The sequence below is a fragment of the Pyrgilauda ruficollis genome, unplaced genomic scaffold (assembly GCF_017590135.1).
Source record: "Pyrgilauda ruficollis isolate IOZ18807 unplaced genomic scaffold, ASM1759013v1 scaffold1061, whole genome shotgun sequence".
Classification (NCBI taxonomy): domain Eukaryota; kingdom Metazoa; phylum Chordata; class Aves; order Passeriformes; family Passeridae; genus Pyrgilauda; species Pyrgilauda ruficollis.
This window is the reverse complement of record NW_024508778.1, coordinates 1-9784: the sequence shown is the minus strand read 5'-3', so window position 1 is coordinate 9784 and position 9784 is coordinate 1. Positions and strand designations below refer to the sequence as shown.

General features: G+C 43.7%; 1 pseudogene; it reads left to right on the top strand.

Annotated features, from left to right (window-relative positions):
- Positions 1–3073: 3073 nt before the first annotated feature.
- On the top strand, positions 3074–3960 carry LOC121355779 (annotated as a pseudogene).
- The last annotated feature ends 5824 nt before the right edge of the window (positions 3961–9784 follow it).

The following is a 9784-nucleotide window of genomic DNA, read 5'->3' as shown; positions in this document are numbered from 1 at the left end:
ATTCTACTTCACTGCCCTCCAAGCCATAGAACACTACGAAGCTCCCTTCTCCATCGCTGATGGAGTCTACGGCTCAAACTTCTTCGTCGCCACCGGATTCCGCGGTCTGCAAGTAATTATCGGCTCTACCTTTCTCCTAGTATGCCTCCTACTCCTAATCAAATACCACTTCACATCTAACCACCACTTTGGATTTGAAGCAGCAGCCTGATATTGACACTTCGTAGATGTTGTATGATTATTCCTCTACATCTCTATCTACATATGAGGAACCTACTCTTCTAGTATATTAATTACAATCGACTTCCAATCCTTAAAATCTGGTTTAAACCCAGAGAAGAGTAATAAACATAATCTTATTCATATTAACCCTTTCATTTACCCTAAGTATACTCCTGACCGCACTAAACTTTTGACTAGCCCAAATAAACCCTGACTCAGAAAAACTCTCCCCATACGAATGCAGATTCCACTCCTTAGGGTAAGCTTGACTACCCTTCTCCATCTGCTTCTTCCTTGTTGCCATCCTATTCCTCCTATTCGACCTAGAAATCGCCCTACTACTCCCACTACCATGAGCCACCCAGCTACAATCTCCTATCACCACCCTAGCCTGAACCTCCCTACTTATCCTGCTCCTCACATTCGGACTAATCTATGAATGAATCCAAGGAGGACTAGAGTGAGCAGAATAACAGAAAGTTATCCTAAACAAGACGGTTGATTTCGACACAAAAAATTATAGCTCACACCCTATAACTTTCTTTATGTCCTACCTCCACTTAAGTTTCTACTCAGCCTTTACACTAAGCAGCCTGGACCTAGCCTTCCACCAAACATACCTGATCTCAGCCCTACTATGTCTAGAAAGCATAATACTATCCATATACGTCGCCCTAGCCATATGACCTATCCAAATACAATCGCTATCATCCACTATCCTCCTCATCCTCATATTAACCTTCTCTGCCTGCGAAGCAGGTGCGGGGCTGGCCCTATTAGTGGCTTCTACCCGAACCCATGGCTGTGACCTACTACACAACTTCAACCTCTTACGATGCTAAAAATAATTATCCCAACTGCCATACTACTACCTCTGACTTTCATCTCTCCATGTAAATGTCTATGAGCCAACAACACCCTATATATCCTACTAATCGCCTCCATCAGCCTTCAATGACTCGCACCTACCTGACATACTACCGAAGCAAAAGTCTAACCCCCTGAACTTCCCTCGACCAAATCTCCTCCCCTCTACTAGTACTTTCTTGCTGACTCCTCCCTCTCATAATTATAGCAAGACAAAACCATCTAGAACCAGAACCAACCATCCGCAAACAAATCTTTGCCACAACAATTCTCCTAACCCAACTATTCATCCTGCTAGCCTTCTCAGCTTCAGAACTGATACTCTTCTACATAGCATTCGAAGCCACCCTAATCCCCACCCTCATCCTCATCACTCGATGAGGCAGCCAACCAGAATGCCTAAATGCCGGCATCTACCTTCTATTTTACACCCTTGCCAGCTCACTACCACTGCTAATCGCAATCCTCCACCTCCACCAAAACCAAATCGGTACACTATACTTCCCAATACTCAAACTTTCATGCCCCACACTAAACACCTCTTGATCAGGACTGATCGCAGGCCTAGCTCTGCTTCTGGCCTTCATGGTCAAAGCCCCACTATATGGCTTACATCTATGACTACCCAAAGTCCACGTAGAAGCTCCCATCGCTGGTTCTATATTACTAGCTGCCCTACTGTTAAAACTCGGAAGATATGGAATAATACGAATCCCTATCCTAGTAAACCCAACATTAAACGACCTCCACTACCCCTTTATTACCCTCGCCCTATGAGGAGCATTAATGACCAGTGCCTTCTGCCTACGACAAATTGACCTAAAATCATTAATTGCCTACTCATCCGTCAGCCACATAGGCCTAGTAGTAGCTGCAGGCCTAGCTCTGCTTCTGGCCTTCATGGTCAAAGCCCCACTATACGGCTTACATCTATGACTACCCAAAGCCCACGTAGAAGCTCCCATTGCTGGTTCTATATTACTAGGTGCCCTACTGTTAAAACTCGGAAGATACGGAATCATACGAATCCCTATCCTAGTAAACCCAACATTAAACAACCTCCACTACCCCTTTATTACCCTCGCCCTATGAGGAGCATTAATGACCAGTGCCTTCTGCCTACGACAAATTGACCTAAAATCATTAATTGCCTACTCATCCGTCAGCCACATAGGCCTAGTAGTAGCTGCAACCATAATCTAAACCAATGAGCATTCTCAGGAGTAATAATCCTAATAATCTCACGCTGCCTGACATCATAAATATTATTCTGCCTAGCTAACACCAACTATGAACGCACCCACAGCAGAATCCACATACTCACACGAGGACTCCAGCCGATATTACCCCTAATAGCCATCTGATGACTCCTAGCTAATCTCACAAATATAGCCCTTGCCCCAACAACAAACCTTATAGCAGAACTAACCATTGTAGTCCCACTTTTCAACTGATCTGCCTTCACAGTCTTCCTAACAGGGACCGCAATCTTACTTGCCGTCTCATACACACTATACATACTCGTAATAACACAACGAGGCTAGCATTACTGCAGGATTCCTCATTACTTAGTACAACATTTCTGCAAAAACCCCACAAATAACTATACCCCTCTCCATTAAAATAACAGCTCTCGCAGTAACAGCCCTAGGAATCGCTATAGCCCTAGAATTTCAAAAATAACCCAAATACACATTTTAACAAAACAAACCTCTCTCTCAAACTTCTCCACCTCCCTAGGATACTTTAACCCCCTAACTCACAGCCTCAGCACAACTAACCTCCTAAGCGGAGGACAAAAAATTGCCTCCCACCTAATAGACCTATCCTGATACAAAATACTTGGCCCAGAAGGACTGGCCAGCCTACAGCTAACAGCAACCAAAGACTTCACTACACTTCACTCTGGCCTAATAAAAGCCCAACTAGGATCATTCGACCTATCCATCCTCCTTATACTCATATCTATATATAGAACAAAGTAATGGCCCTCAACCTTCGTAAAACCCACCAAATCCTAAAAATCGTCAACGACTCCCTAATTGACCTCCCTACACCAACCAACATCTCGACTTGATGAAACTATGGATCACTACTAGGCATTTGCCTAATTTCCCAAATTGTCACAGGCCTGCTACTAGCCATACACTACACAGCAGACACTAACCCGGCATTTTCCGTCACCCACATATGCCGAGATGTTCAATTCAGCTGATTAATCCGCAACCTCCACGCAAACGGAGCTTCACTCTTCTTCATCTGCATCTACCTACACATTGGCCGAGGACTCTAATACAGCTCATACCTGAACAAAGAAACCTGAAACATCGGAGTGATCCTCCTCTTAACACTCATGGCAACACCTTTGTAGGATATGTCCTACCATGAGGCCAAATATCCTTCTGAGGAGCAACGGTCATCACAAACGTATTCTCAGCAATCCGCTATATCGGACAAACTAGTAGAATGAGCCTGAGGAGGATTCTCTGTAGACAACCCCACACTAACCCGATTCTTTGCCCTCCACTTCCTCCCATTCGTCATTGTAGGCCTTACATTAGTTCACCTTACATTCCTCCACGAAACAAGATCAAACAACCCACTAAGGATCCCCTACTATTCCTAACCGGACTCCTTCACACATCAAAACTACGATCAATAACCTTCCGCCCTCTTTCCCAAATCCTACTCTGAACCCTAGTGGCCAACATCCTAATTCTCACCTGAGTAGGCAGCCAGCCAGTAGAACACCCATTCATCATCATCGGCCAACTAGTCTCACTCTCATACTTCACAATTATCCTACTACTATTCCCTCTTGTAGCCATCCTAGAAAACAAGCTACTTAAACTCTAATTAAACCCCAACAAACTCTAATAGTTTATAAAAACATTGGTCTTGTAAGCCAACGATTGAAGATTACACCCCTTCTTAGAATTTGACCCTACCACTTCAGGAAAAAAGGACTTAAACCTTCATCACCAACTCCCAAAGCTGGCATTTTCAACTTAACGATTTCCTGACCTCTTCTCTTTACACAGCCCGAATAGCCCCCTGACACAGCCCTCGCACAAGCTCTAATACCACAAATAAAGTTAACAGCAACCCTCACCCCCCGATTAAAAGTTATCCAACCCCCTCTGAATAAAGCAAAGCCGCCCCACTAAAATCAGATCGAACTGATAACAGACCCCCATTATTCACCGTCCCCACACCCACCAATAACTCCACCAAAGCCCCCCATAACAAGCCCCACTACAACAACCCAGCCCATTCCAAAACCATGACTAACAACCCCTAAACTGCACCAAGCCTCAGGATAAGGATCCGCCTCCAGCGACACTGAATAAACAAACACTCCCAACATTCCCCCTAAGTACACCATAACAAGCACCAAAGACACAAAGGAAACCCCTAAACTCACTACTAAACAACACCCCGCAACAGCCACTACAACAAACCCTAACACCCCATAATAAGGAGAAGGATTGGATGCATCTGCTAATCCCCCTAAAGCGAAGCATAGACCCAAAAATAAAACAAATTCTAACATAAATTCTTATTCGGCCTTTCTCCGAGATCTACGGCCTGAAGAGCCGTTGTTATAAAGCTTTAACTACAAAAATGCCTAGCTCTGTCCATACATTCCCCCCCCTTCCCCCCCTGGGCATGGTTTTCTTCATGCCTTTCAGGGTATGTATAATATGCATCGCACTCTCTGCCACATCAGACAGTCAATGAAATGTAGGACACTCCACATCATATGCTATGGCACAAAAAGCCCAAACATTATATCCAAAACAGATGCTATACGGACAGTAACACCACCAGATACATTCTTGCTTCAGGTACCATACAGCCCAAGTGATCCTACCCAAGACCAAACCACAATCGTTACCCACAGACCCAGGGACTTACCACTATACCCAACTCCCACTCTCGTGAACGAGGAATATACTAGTACACCTTTGAATTCTCAAAGTCTACCGAGTTCGCCCACCTCCTAGGTAATATCCTAGACCAACAGCCTTCAAGCACCCCCAAGCCAGAGGACCATGTAATCTATTAACCGCGCTTCTCACGAGAACCGAGCTACTCAACGTTATACGTGATTTACGTTATTGGCTTCAGGTGCATACTTCCCCCTAACCGCTGAGCTCAACTTGCTCTTTTGCGCTACTGGTTGTAACTACAGGACCATGAATTCCTCCAAACCCCCTCACTTGCTCTTCACAGATAGAAGTGGTCGGTTGGATTCTCCTCCGTAATTTCACTGGGTTGTAGGCATACCGAACTTCTACACTGGTTTTCTTCTAATATACCTTCAATAAACCCTTCAAGTGCGTAGCAGGTGTTATCTTCCTCTTGACATGTCCATCACTTGTCTGTCGAACATATGAATCCCCCAACACTTAGAATGTCATGGTTTGATGGATAAGGTCGTCTCAAACTTGACACTGTTGCACTTTGACCCCATTCTTGGAGGGCGCGCTAATCACCTCTGGGTAAGCAGATAGTGTAATGGTTACCAGACATACTTATTATTTTTCTACTTTCTAGGAACTTATGTTTAAAACCTATTTTAAACATCCGTTTCCTTTTATCTTGAAATTTTTATCATTTTTAATCAAATAATTTAACAATATTTTCCTAGATTTATCCAAGCATTTATAATTCATTCACTTTAAACTAATCTTCCTCTCCATTTCCTAGTATTACGAACTAAACAATCAACAATTGTCATTCCATAAACAACTCAAAACAATTGCAGAAACAAACCTAAAACCAACCACCATCCACCAAACACCCAACCCACACAACCAAACCCACCCCATACTCCCTTACCTTCCCCCATTTTCTAAAAATGTTCTAATTGCACGTCACTTACACAACATGACAAAAATAAGGTACGTTTTATTTTCAAACCACTTTTTACACTTTTAGGTCTTACTGGCCTGGCCCGGTGCTATTGGATATCCCTCAATCCAGCTGTGCTTGCCAACCACAGATACTCTTGTGCAGTTCATACTTAAATTCTGTAGTGCAGTCTAATCCCAGATTCTCTTGGGTAGTTTTCCCCTCAATCCAGCTATGTGGTATGACGCAAATGCTCTTGGGTTCTTGGGCATTTTAAATTTCTGGCTGTGTTTTCCAACCCTGGATGCTCTTGGGCAAAATTTTTGTCCCTCAATCTGTGCCGTCCAACCCCGGATGCTTTTGGGCTTATCTTCAAGCGGCAGAATTCTGCTGAAGCGTGGATGCTCTTGGAATGTAAATCCTTCAACCCAGCAGGTTCTCAGAGGCCCCTCTTGTCCTGTTTCCTAGAGGATTGAGCTAGGAAACTCTGCTCCCTTGCTCCTAGAGGTCCAATCCCTCCCTGAGATCAAGACCTAGTTACCCGGGGGGATTCTCTCACTCCTTTTAACATTCACTTGGTCTCTTTACTGGCCGTTTTCCTCATGGAAAGACGGAACCGCAGCATGGGAGACTCCACACTCGGGTAGCACGTCTGGGACAACCAGCCCACCTCTCATTCACACACATTCATTCCCCTTTATCTGTCCCCCCGAAATGTACTTACCTATCCTTTTTCCTTTCTGGGTTCTTCGTCCGCACTGCTACTCTTGGAGGCCAATTACCACCTTTTCAGAAAGGGAACCTTTTTCCCTTCTCTTTTTTTATTGCCTCTCTTTGTCCTCCGATGTAGCCTGCATCCGTCTGTTGCACCAGGGGAACCAGAGCGAGGCTGCCAGATCGGGCAGCTAACGCCTCCCCACTCTCACTCTCCTAATGCAGCGAGAGTCAGGTGTTAACCATCCTCATCTACCATAATTGTGAAAAACGCCAATCACTTGTTTTTGAAATTTTGAACGTTTAATAGCAGTAATAGAATCAGAAAAATAAAGTTTGAACAATTGAGACTAGGACAATATGAGACAATACAAACAAAGAGATCTCGACCTCCGGGTACATTTTTTTAGGCATCATGAGCCTGAAAATGACCCCGGTTAACAGAGGATTGTCCATTAAAAACAATCGCCTGTTCCATATTCATACACCTCACACATGATCCATAAATTCCATTCAAACTCAGGATTCTCTCTTGTCACTGTCAACTTCTTCCTCTTAATCCTAATGCTGTCTTCCTGTCTGAGTGAGGTGGGAAGAAGTTAGTTTTCTGCACATAAGGGAGCAATAAATTCCCTTTCTCTGAAAGATTTAGGTGTCCTGTGGCGTCTATCTGGTGCAAGTCCTTTCTAAAACAAATATCTTACATAGCATAGTTTCTATTATAACATTATGGTATAAGCTAAGACTGTATTTAATACTTAATTTGATACTTAAGAAAATTAATACAGCATAACTTTCTAACATAACACATACAATATTCATTATAACACTTGCGAAAAGCCAATCATAAAATAGGCATTTTTCACACTGACCCTCTCAAGATGACAGAGGTAATGGTGGGAAAATCGTAGGTGCCCGTAACTTCTACTTGACTGCTTTCACACCACCCCGATGCTGGCGTGGCCCCGGCGGGATATTCTGTGGCATTTCCACTGGCGTGGAGACGGGCTGTGGGCTCAGCGGCGCCGTGGGCAGGCGTCTTTTTACGGGGGTGGCCAGGCTTTAATGGAGTCGCTTCGCAGCCGCCATCTTGGGAGTGCCGTGGCGTGGACTTGCCGGTCCTTCTCAAGATGGCGGCGGAAAAGGCGGGAAAATTGAAGGCGCCCGGAACCGGAGGCTTTGGACCAGGGCACACCCCTCTCTTCGGCCATTTTGAGAAGGTGCCGCGAGGCATGCGTCTTGTCCCTCCACTGCCCCTCTTGCTCCGGCGCCTACGGGGGTGGCCAGGCTTTAATGGAGTTGCTTTGCGGCCGCCATCTTGGGAGTGCTGTGGCGCAGACTTTCCGGTCCTTCTCAAGATGGTGGCGGAAAAGGCGGGAAAATCGAAGGCGCCCGGAACCAGAGGCTTTAGACCAGGGCACACCCCTCTCTTCCGCCATTTTGAGAAGGTGCCGCGAGGCACGCGTCTTGTCCCTCCGCTGCCCCCCTTGCTCCGGCGCCGAGGAGCTGGACCCTTCTTCTCCTCGCCAGAAAAGAGGCAGAAAATGGCGCCGACAGCGCCGGCTCCCCCTCTCCCATCCAGGGAAATGGAGGAAACCACAAAAACATCAGAGCAGAATGTGCCACAGTCATCTCTGCTGACCGCTGGGATCTGACAGGTAAGCATGGCTGCACCCCTCACAAACCTCGCGCGCCCCTCTCTGCCGCCATTTTTGTAAGCTGCCGCGAGCCACGCTTGCCGTGACTCCATGCCCAGCCCTTGCTCCGGTGATGCGGAGCTGGACCCTTCTTCTCCTCGCCAGAAAAGTGGCAGAAAATGGCCAGAGATGGCAGGTTCTCTTTCCCCCCCCTCCAGTTCCCTGTCTCATCCCGCTGCTTCCCTGTATGCTTTTTTATAGTTTTCTGGTTTATAGTTTTATTATAATATTTTTGTTTATTTTTCGTCTGAGGTTTATTTTTATGGACATTAATTTTTGTTATGTTATTATACAGTAATTTAATGTTGTGAAGGTTTAGTTAGTAAAAAGGTATGAATTATGGTTGATAATATTTGTGAGTTATAGTTTAAAAAACTTTTGTTGATTTTAGGGTTTTAACTTAAAAAAATTTTAATTTCTATTTTTTTATTTGTTTAAATTTTTTTTTATTTTTAATATTTTTATTTGTTATTTTTGTGAGATTTTGAATATTATTTTGGTTTTGTTTTTTTTTTGGTATGGTAAAAACTTTTTTGATTTTTTATTATTTGTTAAAAATATTAAAGTATGTAGGGGATTCTTCTTAACATTATTATTAAAATATTTAAAATATAGAGATTTATTTTGTAAAGATGTAATAGTTAAGGTGTAAACTTGTATTTTTGGAAAAGATTATTTAATTAGGATTTTTTTTAATTTGGGTTGTAAAATTTTTTAGTTTTTGTATGTTTTTGTGACAGGATTTTGAATTATTGGATAGGTTCATACAATATAGTTTTTAAAATGTTCTATAATTATGTTTTTGTGTTAGTAAAAGAAAATTAATTGCTGTTTTATAATGAAGGGTTACATGTTTAATGTTATTAACATTGGCTAATATATTGTTAATGGTAGAGGATGTGCTATTTGTTTGTTTAGTTAATATTTAATTTCATTTAATTGTTTTAAAGTTATTGTTCAAGTTAATTGGGGTAAAAATATATTTGTTGAATATTTTTTTGTCTTTTTTTAAGGTTAGGGTTAGGGATAGGGTTAGGGGTGAGAGTTAGGCTCAGGGTAAGGGTCAGGGTCAGTGTAAGGGTTTAAGGTTTAGGGTTTAGGGTTACGGATAGGGTTACGGTTTAGGGTTAGGGTTAGAGTTAGGGTTAGGGTAGAGGATTAGGGTTAGGGTTAGGGGGTTAGGGGGTTAGTGTTAGGGTTAGGGTTTAGGGTTAGGGTTAGGGTTAGGGTTAGGGTTTAGGGTTTAGGGTTAGAGTAAGGGTTAGGGTTAGGGTTAGGGTTCTGAAAACCAAAAAGCCCAGGGTTCCAGGCGCACTGCAGCCATACCAGGGGGAACACAAAACTGCCACAACATGCCTTCCTTCACAGCTTTTTCCCTGGGAGCATCCCTAGACCTAGGATGATTTCCCGCCTAGGGCTAGGCTTAG